Source organism: Oncorhynchus nerka, unplaced genomic scaffold (assembly GCF_034236695.1).
Source record: "Oncorhynchus nerka isolate Pitt River unplaced genomic scaffold, Oner_Uvic_2.0 unplaced_scaffold_974, whole genome shotgun sequence".
In the NCBI taxonomy this organism is placed as follows: domain Eukaryota; kingdom Metazoa; phylum Chordata; class Actinopteri; order Salmoniformes; family Salmonidae; genus Oncorhynchus; species Oncorhynchus nerka.
Window position 1 is genome coordinate 233,876 of NW_027040317.1, and position 13,738 is coordinate 247,613.

Genomic DNA, 13,738 nt, shown 5'->3' on the forward strand with positions numbered 1-13,738 from the left:
CATCTGCGTGAACATGCCTTAGGCATGCTGCAAGGAGGCATGAGGACTGCAGATGTGGCCAGGGCAAGAACATACTGTGAGACGCCTACATGGAGACAGGACAGACAGCTGATCGTCCTCGCAGTGGCAGACCACGTGTAACACCTCCACAGGATCGGTACACCCGAACATCACACCTGCGGGACAGGTACAGGAGTTACACCAGGAACGCACAATCCCTCCATCAGTGCTCAAACTGTCCGCAATAGGCTGAGAGAGGCTGGACTGAGGGCTTGTAGGCCTGTTGTAAGGCAAGTCCTCACCAGACATCACCAGCAACAACGTCGCCTATGGGCACAAACCCACCATCGCTGGACCAGACAGGACTGGCAAAAAGTGCTCTTCACTGACAAGTCGCTGTTTGTCTCACCAGGGGTGATGGTCGGATTCATGTTTATCGTCAACGCAATGAGCATTACACAGAGGCCGAGCGGGATCGATTTGGAGGTGGAGGGTTCTTCATGGTCTGGGGAAGTGTGTCACAGAATCATCAGACTGAGCTTGTTGTCATTGCAGGAAATCTCAACGCTGTGCGTTACATCCTCCTCCCTCATGTGGTACCCTTCCTGCAGGCTCATCCTGACATGACCCTCCAGCATGACAATGCCACCAGACATACTGTTCGTTCTATGCGTGATTTCCTGCAAGAAAGGAATGTCAGTGTTCTGCCATGGTCAGAGAAGAGCCCAGATCTCAATCCCATCGGCACATCTGGGACCTGATGGATCAGAGGGTGAGGGCTATGGCTATTCCCCCCAGAAATGTCCAGGAACATGCAGGTGCCTTGGTGGAAGAGTGGGGTAACAGATGATGCCCTGCAGTACTTAATGCAGCTGGTGGCCACACCAGATACGGACTTATTTTAGATTTTTGAACCCCCCCTTTGTTCAGAGGACACATTATTCAATTTCTGTTAGTCACATAATTAGTCACACCATTTCTGTTAGTCTGTGGAACTTGTTCAGTTTACTTCTCAGTTGTTGAATCTTGTTATGTTCATACAAATATTTACACATGTTAGGTTTGCTGAAAATAAACGCAGTTGACAGTGAGAGGACGTTTATTTGAACTTTAATCTGACAGAAACATGGGCCTACAGTGCAGACTAGCCTGACCTTGTGCAACTGTGCATAGAGTTGCCTGTTGTTGTTTCTTTCTTGTGTATATTATGTCTGTTTCCCTCTTAAAGTGACAGACCATCACCAGGCACCAGTCAGGACCATTCCAAACCCAACAGCCCAATTGAGTCATCTCTCAGAGGGGAACACATACCTCACAACCACCAGCCACCACACCCTGCTTCCCGGGACTCTCGCACTCTGGGCTGGGGCCCTGCCTGCCTGCTGTAGCCTCTAGCCTGACTTTGGGGCTCCCGAGTGGCGCAGCGGTCTAAGGCACTGCATCTCAGTGCTAGAGGAGTCACTACAGACCCTGGTTTGTTTCCCAACCGGCCGTGATTGGGAGTCCCACAGGGCGACGCACAATTGGCCCAGCGTCGTCCGGGTTAGGGTTTGGTCAGGGTAGGCCGTCATTGTAAATAAGAATTTGTTTTTAACGGACTTGCCTAGTTAAATAAAAGGTTAAATAAAATAAATAAAATGTGCAACAGAAAACTCCCTACATCTGGTGGTAATAAGGCTGAACTCTGGGCCTGGTACAGCACAGTCCAACAAGACAAACCTACCTCCCTCCTCTTTCTAACCCAACATCTAACGCCACATGCAGAGAGACGTCTGAGGGAATGGAGATAGCTTAGAGTCAGTCTGCTTTAGCTTCTAGTCTATGTGTCACACACAGGACAATCAGGATGGAGCCATACTGTTGACTATTACAGAGGCACTCACACTATAGACTAGACCTGTTGAACAGTGGGAACATTCAGGATGGCCTGAATACAGCACTAATGTTGTGTGCTGCAGATCATGTAGAGTGTTTTGTTTGTCATAGAGAAAACCAGCCTAACTGGGAGAGTGGGATGCCAGTATAGAAAAGCTCTGGCAGGGGGTGAGAGAGAAATGGAGAGGTGGAGAGAGAGGGAGGAAAAAGGGAGAGAGGGAATAGGGGAGCGGGAGAATAGGGGAGAGGGAATAGGGGAGCCGGGAGAATAGGGGAGAGAGGGAATAGGGGAGCCGGGAGAATAGGGGAGAGAGGGAATAGGAGAGAGGGAGAATAGGGGAGAGAGGGAATAGGGGAGCGGGAGAATAGGGGAGCGGGAGAATAGGGGAGCGAGGGAATAGGGGAGCGAGGGAATAGGGGAGCGGGAGAATAGGGGAGAGAGGGAATAGGGGAGCCGGGAGAATAGGGGAGCCGGGAGAATAGGGGAGCCGGGAGAATAGGGGAGCCGGGAGAATAGGGGAGCCGGGAGAATAGGGGAGAGAGGGAATAGGGGAGAGACTGTTAATGCATTACACTAGTTATACATCACCACCACTCTCACTGGACCCGTCCTCGTCTCCCATCACACACACTTCATCAGTTCAACTGGACAAAGACAGACACATGATCACAGTATCACACAGATAGTCAGAGACACGGCCAGAACGAGATACTTCTGTGAGTCCATGCACCTTGTGAATAGAAGAAATACACGACCTAACACACACACACCATATCCAGAGATATACAGTCATAAAAGCCCCCACTTGAAGGGAAGAGAGGACATGTGGGTGCATGTCCATTATTGATGTGCTGTAAATGATAGAGGAGCTGAACAGATTGTGTATCATTCTATGCATTATGAATAGGCCAAGCAAAGACCAGCAGTCTCTGAGCCTCCCCCCTTCAATGCCGCAGAAAATAGATACAGTGGGGCAAAAAGGTATTTAGTCAGCCACCAATTGTGCAAGTTCTCCCACTTCAAAAGATGAGGCCTGTATTTTTTTTATATCATAGGTACACTTCAACTATGACAGACAAAATGAGAAGAAAAAAAATCCAGAAAATCACTTTTTAGGATTTTTTATGAATTTATTTGCAAATTAAGGTGGAAAATAAGTATTTGGTCAATAACAAAAGTTTCTCAATACTTTGTTATATACCCTTTGTTGGCAATAACAGATGTCAAACGTTTTCTGTAAGTCTTCACAAGGTTTTCACACACTGTTGCTGGTATTTTGGCCCATTCCTCCATGCAGATCTCCTCTAGAGCAGTGATGTTTTGGGGCTGTTGCTGGGCATCACGGACTTTCAACTCCCTCCAAAGATTTTCTGGAGCTCTGAGCTGGATATAATTTATTTGTGTAACGCATCTTAGATTTCCTATAGCTATTCTTAACTTATAGTTCTAAGCAATGTTCTTACATTTTTTTGAGGGAAAGGTGCAAATTTCAGGTCAGCGGAGCGCAAATTTGAACGTTGTCAAAATTCTGTGCAACTTCCGGCGTGTGCTTACTGTGAACACAGAGGCTGTACCCGCTTTAACTTACAGTTTGGAGAGAAAAGCATCCCATAACATTACGGAAATAGCTGTTCTATCATTCAGTCTACAGTAGCAGCAAATGTGTGGTGTTCAGTGTGGGCATACAGTGGTTCGTCCTTTAAAAGTTACAGCGTACAGCGGCGCAGCTTGCTTGGTGCCGCAGAATTCTATGGTACGTTATTTAAGTGTGAACCTCTGGTACCATTAATGCTAGTTAGTGCTAGTTTGACCACCAGAGAGCATCTTTGAGAAGCATTTGATAGCCTTCAAAAGTGTCTGTACTAGAGAATTTAAAACCTTTTTTGTAAGAACATAGTATATGGGACTGATATTAAGAAAATGAATTTAGTAACATTTCTGAAAATGGTGTTTCTATTCCAAGAAAAACAAAAAACCCTCTGGGTTTCTGATAGGATGGAACGGAAATTATGGCGCTGTTCTATTTGATGGTCGGGAGTAGGCTACAGTACAGGGTTATTTACCTAAAGAATCCCCATGTTGTGTTGGCACGCGGGAGACCGGGGTGCAATTCCCCGACGGGGAGGAAGGAGTAGGCTGTCCTTGTAAATAAGAATTTGTTCTTAACTGATTCCATATGTGTTATTTCATAGTTGTGATGTCTTCACTATTATTCCACAAAGTAGAAAATAGTAAAAAATAAAGAAAATGCCTGGAATGAGTAGGTGTCCAAACTTTTCACTGGTACTTGCTTAACCTCTTCAGTCGACCCTCTACTTTTTTGAACATTTTGTTAAAAATCGCGCAACATTTCAGCGCCCTGCTACTCATGCCAGGAATATAGTACGTTCATATGGTTAGAATGTGTGGATAGGAAACCCTCGGACGTTTTTAAAACTGGTTAAATCACGACTGTGGCTATTACATAACGTGCGTTACATCGGAAAGCGCAGGAAAACCTGATCACAGAAAATGGAAATAAATATCCTTGCGCCACTTCCAGCAATTGTTAACAGTGAGCCGAATTAGATAAGACCGAGCATTCAACTCCCACAGCATCCCCATGTTGTCTAGAGTCTTGTGAATTGAATCATCTTTGATTCTTGGTTGAACCGAAACAGGGGCACCGCTTACCTCCGGTCTCCGCCCAGATCATTCCGGAAGAGCTCTCTCCTGAAATTTTTTCCAAGACGACAGCTAATGATATTTACATCGCCTACGGATGATTTTTATCGCTTATTAACGTTTACTAATACCTAAAGTAGCATTACAAACGTATTTGAAGTGTTTTGTGAAAGTTTATCGTCTACTTTTTGAATTTTAAAAAATGACGTTACGTTGTGAAATCGCTGTTTTTTTCGTTTATCACACAGTCTACATATAACGATATCTTGGCTTTATATGGCCCGATTTAATCGAAATAAAGACCCAATAGTGTTTATGGGACATCTAGGAGTGCCAACAAAGAAGATGGTGAAAGGTAATGACTGTTTTCTATTTTATTGTGCGGTTTGTGTAACGCCGAAATGCTAATTATTTTGTTTACGTCCCCTGCTGTGCTTTTCTGTTGTAGTGTATTGGTGCATGCTATCAGATAATAGCTTCTCATGCTGTCGCCGAAAAGCGTTTTAAAAATCGGACTTGTTGCCTGGATTCACAACGAGTGTAGCTTTAATTTGATACCCTGCATGTGTATTTTAATGAACTTTTGAGTTTTAACTAATACTATTAGCATTTAGCGTAGCGCATTTGCATTTCCAGAGCTCTAGTTGGGACGCAAGCGTCCCAAGTAGAGGCAAGAGGTTAACTGACTTGCCAAGTTAAATAAAAGGTTACACTAAGAGCGTAACATTTTCTAATTCTAGTCTAACCAATACACACAGAGATGAAGAGAAAGTGCAAATCTCATTGATATATCAAGACCAGTCCCCATGCTTTTCTCAGAGCAGCGGGAAAGGTTCTAAAATAGTTGCTTAAAATCCTATTGCTTCTAACTTCAATATGCTCTTTAAATAAATAAGTCCTACACCACATTACTCAACACTAGTGAGACTCACGTAGTCTACGGTAGGCCTACAGTATATCAAAAAATATGGCTTGACTCTCCGCCAATAATTACATAGAGGATTGGAGGAATCTAAATTAAAACCAAAAGCCACCTCATGGGTTTCCCGGTGGCGGCCGGCACGGGTATCGAACCTGCATTTGTAGCAACGCATTTTGCACTGCAGGAGCCCCCATCCACTCCGGGGGCCCCATAAACAATGTATCAAAATACAGAGAGGTGTTGGTAAAGGTATATTGTCGTACTAATAGCCCATAATGGGCTTTTATAGTACTGTACATGGTGTCCAGGCCAAAACATTTCTTTATTAAAGACTATCAGAAAGCATGTTGGTACTTATTTATTTTGATCCAAAGCCATGAATGAGTGAGTCACTCTGCTTTATGTAGGTGCTGGGCTATATGACTATGTCATCAACTTGATAATATATAACGATATTTGAGGTTATTTTGTTAAAAAAGCACAAAAAAACATGAGCGATTGTAGTCTGAATAAAGGCCAAAATAATATTTGTAAATGCCAAAACATTTATTTCTGTTTTTAGAGGGAGAGAAACGCTGGGCTAATTGTTCCCTCCAAGGAGTTTGCATCATCTCCCCTCACTTTGTTACCATTTAGGCAAAACATTCCAATTCGCAAACCATGAGAGTCAGTCAGTTCCTGGTCACCTCCCAGGTTCATAGTCCACTAGTCTCCTCTACTCCGCTGCCAACACTGGCACAGCAAATCAGATAACAGCCCAGCCCCAACCAGCTTGTACAGCTAGATATGACCTCCATACTCCTGCCCCCAGGGACAATGACATCACAGGCCAACAGCCACACAGAGAGCTAGAGTGGAGACCACATGATCCTCAATGATCTACATCAAGTTATTCAAAGTCCAATAACAGACATAGACATAAAAAAAGAGAAAAGCATGGAAAATGTCATTTTATTAATACCACAGAGTGCAATTCAGCACACAGAACCATTCTACAGAAAGCCAAAGCAGAGTGGTAACCATTTAATGGCAGCATCTGCTAATAGCGTTTTTATTGTCCTTGGTGTGGTATTTGTTTATTACGGTACAGGTGTTGGTAGTATTTCAGCAGTTTAGATGCAGCCATGTCAGATGACTCTCTGAGAAGGGGAGCAACAAGGGTTAGGCTAGTGCCCCTCTATTACTTATTCACCTTGGACAGCAACTTAGGTCATCTAAGTTAGCTTATTGCCATGCTCAAACGCACAGATGCATTTAACCAGTATTTCAAAATATCCTCCTGGGTGTCAGCAAAGTCTGATATGAACCCTTTGGTTGTCCTTATGTACATAGACACACAGTTGCTGAGTGAGTGAGTGTTTTTATGTTATATTTGACTAGGCAAGTCATTTAAGAACAAATTATTATTTGCAATGATGACCTACCAAAAGGCCTCCCGCAGGGACGGGGGATTAAACAATAAAATACAAATATAGGATAAAACACACATCACGACCAGAGAGACACCACAACACCACATAAAGACAGATCTAAGACAACACAGCATAGCAGCAACACATGACAACATAGATTGGCAGCAACACATGACAACACAGCATGGAAGCAACACAACATGACAACACGGCAGCAGCACATGGCAGCAGCACAAAACATAGTACAAACATTATTGGGTACAGACAACAATACATCACACAAAGCAGCCACAACTGTCAGTAAGAGTGTCCATGATTGAGTCTTAGAATGAAGAGATTGAGATAAAACGGTCCAGTTTGAGTGTTTTTTGCAGCTCGTTCCAGTCGCTAGCTGCAGCCTAATTAGATTCGATATATAAACATGTCCTAAAATCACACAAAAAACAACCACTAGTCAGTTTCAGGGAACAACAAGGAAAGGCGATCACGTCTCCAACATGAACAGAATACCACGGGCAAACACCATCCCACCTGACCAGCGACAGTCAATAGCAGCAGGGCACCTGGGAGACGGAGGTCCACATTCAATTAGACTGCCTTATGAAATGCCTACTTCAACTTCTGCTACACCACTCATTACAAGATATCTTGCGGTGGTACATTTCAATGACAACCGAACTGACTTTTGCTCATTGTGAAACGTCATAATCAATGGAAGAGGAACACGAGTCAGAGTCAAAGACTTAAGCGGCTGCCAGTCAACCATTAGGCTAGATGACATCAGAGCTCAACGGAATTCACCTAGCACAACAAAAGTGTGGAGGCAGGCAGCCAAGGCGGGACAGAACAAGAGCTGTTCTAATTTCTAGGGTGTATTCCCACTGCTGGACTCATTCATTGTTGTCTCAGCCTCCAGTATTTATGCTGCATTAGTTTATGTGTCGGGGGGCTAGGGTCAGTTTGTTATATCTGGAGTACTTCTCCTGTCCTATTCGGTGTCCTGTGTGAATCTAAGTGTGCGTTCTCTAATTCTCTCCTTCTCTCTTTCTTTCTCTCTCTCGGAGGACCTGAGCCCTAGGACCATGCCCCAGGACTACCTGACATGATGACTCCTTGCTGTCCCCAGTCCACCTGGCCATGCTGCTGCTCCAGTTTCAACTGTTCTGCCTTACTATTATTCAACCATGCTGGTCATTTATGAACATTTGAACATCTTGGCCACGTTCTGTTATAATCTCCACCCGGCACAGCCAGAAGAGGACTGGCCACCCCACATATGCTCTCTCTAATTCTCTCTTTCTTTCTCTCTCTCTCGGAGGACCTGAGCCCTAGGACCGTGCCCCAGGACTACCTGACATGATGACTCCTTGCTGTCCCCAGTCCACCTGACTGTGCTGCTGCTCCAGTTTCAACTGTTCTGCCTTATTATTATTCGACCATGCTGGTCATTTATGAACATTTGAACATCTTGGTCATGTTCTGTTATAATCTCTACCCGGCACAGCCAGAAGAGGACTGGCCACCCCACATAGCCTGGTTCCTCTCTAGGTTTCTTCCTAGGTTTTGGCCTTTCTAGGGAGTTTTTCCTAGCCACCGTGCTTTTACACCTGCATTGTTTGCTGTTTGGGGTTTTAGGCTGGGTTTCTGTACAGCACTTTGAGATATCAGCTGATGTACGAAGGGCTATATAAATAAATTTGATTTGATTTGATTGTTGCTGCTGTAGACAGAGGAGATGTACTACGGCCAGTCCCCCCCACACAGACAGACAGAGACAGAGAGAGAAACCTCCACAACCAGTCTGTCATTACACTTCTCTGGCATGTCTCCGTGTCCACACTGACAGAAATGACCATCTTTACCCCCAGAAGAACTTCTGTGATGGTATGACGCTACTTCAAAGAATATTCAGAAAAATGAGTCAAACACTCCACTTCCTCTCAGGTTTCTCTTTCACCCACATGCCATGTATGTTTGCTTCTGTAGCTTGCATTATGCCACAGGAGCCATACTTTCTTAAAGTAATCCTGTCTCAAACCAAGAGCTAAAACACTTCATATAGCCTAAGCACCTCTTAACACAACAACTTGATATCAGCACACTGGCATTTGTAATATTCAGTGTATTTTGTAAATGCTTACAATAAATCCTGAGTTATTACTTGATTTTTTAAGGACTTTATTGTCAACTTTTATACTATTAATGACAGTATTAGTTTTACTGGTAATGGTATTATTACTGCAGTGTTGAGGAAGTCCACAAGAAAATAAATGTATTGCACCGTTTATGCTGCATCCTGTGCATATGACGAATACATGTTGATTTGAACTTATGTAACAAAAAGATACCCAAAAACAACATCAAAACAGAAGAAAACATTTTGAACAGCCTAAATGCCATAGTGATCGGCAGCAGGACCCAAACCCTTCAGTGTTAAGAATGGTAGACAGAGACTTGCTAGCTACTTTAGCTAGATAGCTGGGATTTTCTACAAGGAATCTGCCTCCCGAAAGAAACTTCTCCCAAGTGGCTGTGACACTTATTCCCGTTGCCTGCTGCACTGCTGCTTGGATTCCACCTGGCGATCTGTTCACCGTCTGCCCTAGCCTGTCTCCCCCTGTTTGTTATAGGTACCCCTGCCACACATGCACTTACACACACACTGCAGGCTTTGGACTGATCGGAATTTTAGATAGGCTAATTAACTTACCCAGGTATTCTTCAATTAACTAGGATAGGCCTACTATTGATTTATTTTCTATCATACTTTTATAGCCTACTGGACTCAGAGAGCTACTCTGTCAAGCTCTTGTTGGGACGAGTGACTCTGAACTTACAACGACTAGCCCCAAGTCCTTATATATTTCTTTCTTCTGCTTTATGCTATTTGCCTCATGACTCCTGCACACTTTGTTGACCATGAACTTGCTTGTTTACCCAACCGTGAGACAGACTGTTTTAGAGGTAGACCGATTATGATTTTTCAACGCCGATACCAATTATTGGGGGACCAAAAAAAAGCCGATACCGATTATTGGAGGACAAAAAAAAAGAAGCTGATACCGATTAAATCGGACGATTTTTGAAAATGTATTTGTAATAATGACAATTACAACAATACTGAATGAACACTTATTTTAACTTAATATAATACATCAATAAAATCAATTTAGCCTCATAAATAATGAAACATGTTCAATTTGGTTTAAATAATGCAAAAACAAAGTGTTCGTGCAAGGCAATGCATAGCTAGAAAAAGTGTGTGTGTGTGTGTGTGTGTGTGTCATATTCTTCTGAGTGAGTCTTTGAATTGGGAAAACCTGCTTAACAAGCTGCTTTCATGGGTGCTCATGGGTGCTTGTTTTGTGTCTTTATATGAAGCACACACTGCTGATGTGGGAGACAGAGACAGGACCAGCCTGTTAAAGAGGGCTGTGGGTTAGATCGCACAACACCAACCGGCAAGGAGAGATTGTGGATTTCTACTGTTCAATAGAAAACAATCAAATGGGGTGAGAAAGAGGAAGCACTAAAGTGGAAATAATGAGCTGCCTAGTTCTGCAATAAGCTGTATGAGTCAACACAATGCTAGTCATGAAATTCAATTGAATGCCTATTTCTTGCTGATAGATATTTTTTGTTTAAAAACAGACTAGGCTAGCGAGAAAATAGGAAATTTTATTTTACCTCTATTTAACTAGGCAAGTCAGTTAAGAACAAATTCTTATTTTCAATGACGGCCTAGAAACAGTGGGTTAACTGCCTGTTCAGGGGCAGAACGACAGATTTTGTACCTTGTCAGCTCGGGGATTTGAACTTGCAACCTTTCGGTTACTAGTCCAATGCTCTAACCACTAGGCTACCCAGACCCCACAGGGCCAGGTACACACCTGCTGTTTATACATCATTCACACATCCTATCCAACAGTCTCCTCAGAGCCAACACTAAACTGGGTTAGTGAGTGATATGGACAATCAGTGCATTATAAATGAACAAAACTGGTGCAGCTCAGGTATAGAGTACATATTTTCATTCATTAGCCTCACAGGGGGAAAGGATTAGGCCCAAGGCGATTATGTGCAACACAGAAGTATAGGCTGTAGCCTAGTGATAGACTGACATATAGGTTGTGAATAGTGGGTCCTGTCCCGCTGCCGATTTCCGGGTGTGGCATGGAACTTATAAATAGACCAGTGGGAGACAAGCCTACACCTAGGTTTCCCTTTGAAACAAGGGCAGAACACCAGTTAGCCCAACATGTACTCTTAAGAAGTCTACCATTACTCATTAAGGTCCAAGGATCTTCTGTTGTTATTTTCAGAGGTAGACTGGCTCTGGTAGCCCAAAACTCCATCTAAAAGGTGAATCGATTCTTAATTGCAAAACGGTTCTAGAATCAAAAAGCCCTTTACTTTTAATGTTACACCAATATCATTTCACTATGCAAAACATACACTTAGTATACAATGTTTTAACAGGCTTTATCACATGACAGTATTTTCAGTGACAACACGTTTCTGGCAGCCATCTTCTGTCACACACAGGTGTTCATAGCATGCTAGATAGCTAATTAGCATCTGTCTCGCATAAACATGTGCTGTAACATGGAGATATGGCGTTGTGAGAACAGTAACCCTAACCCTATAAAAAAAAAGGTGTATATCAAATTTATGCTTTCGTTTTAGAAAAGTATTTCCCGCGGATATGAAAGATAACTTCCGTATGCTTCCAAAACCGTACCGCAAGCGATGCACGTTACGCCTCGGGCACACCTAGTGTCCTTGCGCAAAATGGTTTGCAGCATCTGGATGGTGTGCAACAAAAGTTTAACATTCACCTTCTGCTAACATTTTTGTCAAGCCGTCTATGCGTACAGTTTGACGCATACCTTCGATAAATCCAATGTATGCCCCACACAGAACGCACTGCTACAAGGCAAACGCAGTGTTCCATTGGAAATTAATGTACTCCTGGTGTCCCAAAATGCAATGACACTGTCAGTGTGATCAAGGCGTTAATGTTCAGACCGAGCGTTGGGGATTTTAACAAAACTCCTTCCTCCAATGACTTGTGTAATGTAATGGAACGGAGTCATTCAAGGGCTAAACACCAGTGTGACATCACACAAAATACATTTTTCTCCAGTCTACACTTCACCCACCTATTATCTCTGTACTCACCCACTATAAACAAGTTTTTTGGACCACACAAAACTATACAGCATATTTACGCGGGATACATTGCCTAAATACCGGTAATATTTTTTGTTTTTTACAGGCAACGGGTATAAAATTCATAAGGGTATAGAAATTATACATAACAGCAGATCCTATGCAAACACCACTGGGAAACTAATGTTGTTGGACACTTTGTGGCACCCCAACTTGCCAAGTGCAGCATCATATTTAAGTGGATTAAAAGGGGGACAAGCAGACTAATAATCAACTAAATGTTTTCATATACCTAAATTCTAGACTACACTCCATACAGATTATGCTCAACATAGCCATGCCAGACTGAAACAAGCAGCTACTGTAGTTAGTTGTGTTCTGTTGTGTAATGTCATCATGTCACCTAGAGAGTTATAAATTACATACATCTCAAATGTAAAACACTTCAATGTGTACTGGGAACAGTCTACAATACACAAACAAATAAGTTATCAATCTAATCTACTGATCAGTCGACTGAAGTAGCCTGATTTAATTTCCGTGTTCGGCCCTGCTGACAACCGCTGACACTATTGCAGGAGCAAGTTGCCCCCAGAACACTAGATAGCAAAATTATTTGGTCCTTATTTATTGCATTTTGTTTTATTTCCTTACATAAATAGATACTAATATGTAATATGTCTGGTCCTAGACCAGTGCCTCCAGGCAACTTTTCACGATTTCCTTTGAAACATTTGTTATTCGCCCTGGCTTGCCACGCAAACGTCGCATCTAACGTCAACATTTCGTCCCTCCTCTTTCATTTAGTTGTGTTTGCTTACGCAAAGTGCGTAAATGAGTATGTGACCAAATACCCGTTTAGGAGCACGGATCATCTCACAACTTTACTAACTGGTTATCTAGCTAGCGAAATTCCTTACTAAAAGCTGACTCCAGGGATCTTTTGCAAATTGAGTTGAGTGAGCTAAACCACAAATATGATAGCTGTCTAGCTAACGTTAGCTTTGAGCACCACCAACCTGCCAACGAAATTTTCCAAGACCGAGCTTTTTCCAGCACTCTGCCCACCGACCACAGCAATTTGCGGTAAATCCAAGTTACAACTCTGGCCGATGGAACTGAACGCGTCCTGAAGTTTGTTGATAAGGGGGATCAAATCTTCCATCCCCCGGTTCCCCATGGTTTCGTTGGAACGGCTCCCCTCCCGAACTAACGTTAGCCTACTACGTTAACGTTACTAGTTAGCAAGGTGCTCGGGTTACTCCGAAATGTTGAATTCCAACTTTCAAGCCGCCCTGTCTTCACTCTGTCAAAGGAAAATATGATGTTTACAAATTGTGTAACTCCCAATTTAGTGGGACTACAATAACGTGTTGTTATAAACACGAAAATACTCAAAGTCAACCAAACGAAACGGATAGAAAACTCACAAAACAAAACTTCCACCATCCGGTCAGGCAAGTCGACATCCGACCTAACCGGTGATAAGGCTACCGCCTCCTGTCAATGAAATAATTGGTCAATCTCACTGCTCGTCTCCAATCACTCTCATTTCATTGGCTAGTTGTTTTCAACGTCAAAGGGGTGTGTTCACCCCTGGACATTGCTTCAATGGGCAAATTAATACTTGATGACACAATTATTAAATGACAAGACATGCAAGGATAGCTTCTACGAGTTTGCTGTCAATGA

At 43.0% G+C, this 13,738-nt stretch overlaps 1 long non-coding RNA gene across 1 annotated transcript; it reads right to left on the minus strand.

Moving 5' to 3' along the window:
• Positions 1 to 13,109: 13,109 nt before the first annotated feature.
• On the minus strand, positions 13,110 to 13,537 carry LOC135570451 (uncharacterized). The gene is made up of 2 exons (XR_010463523.1): positions 13,477 to 13,537; positions 13,110 to 13,352 (listed from the first exon to the last, which is right to left on the minus strand). It is a non-coding gene; the product is annotated as an uncharacterized LOC135570451 (long non-coding RNA).
• Between the last annotated feature and the right edge of the window lie 201 nt (positions 13,538 to 13,738).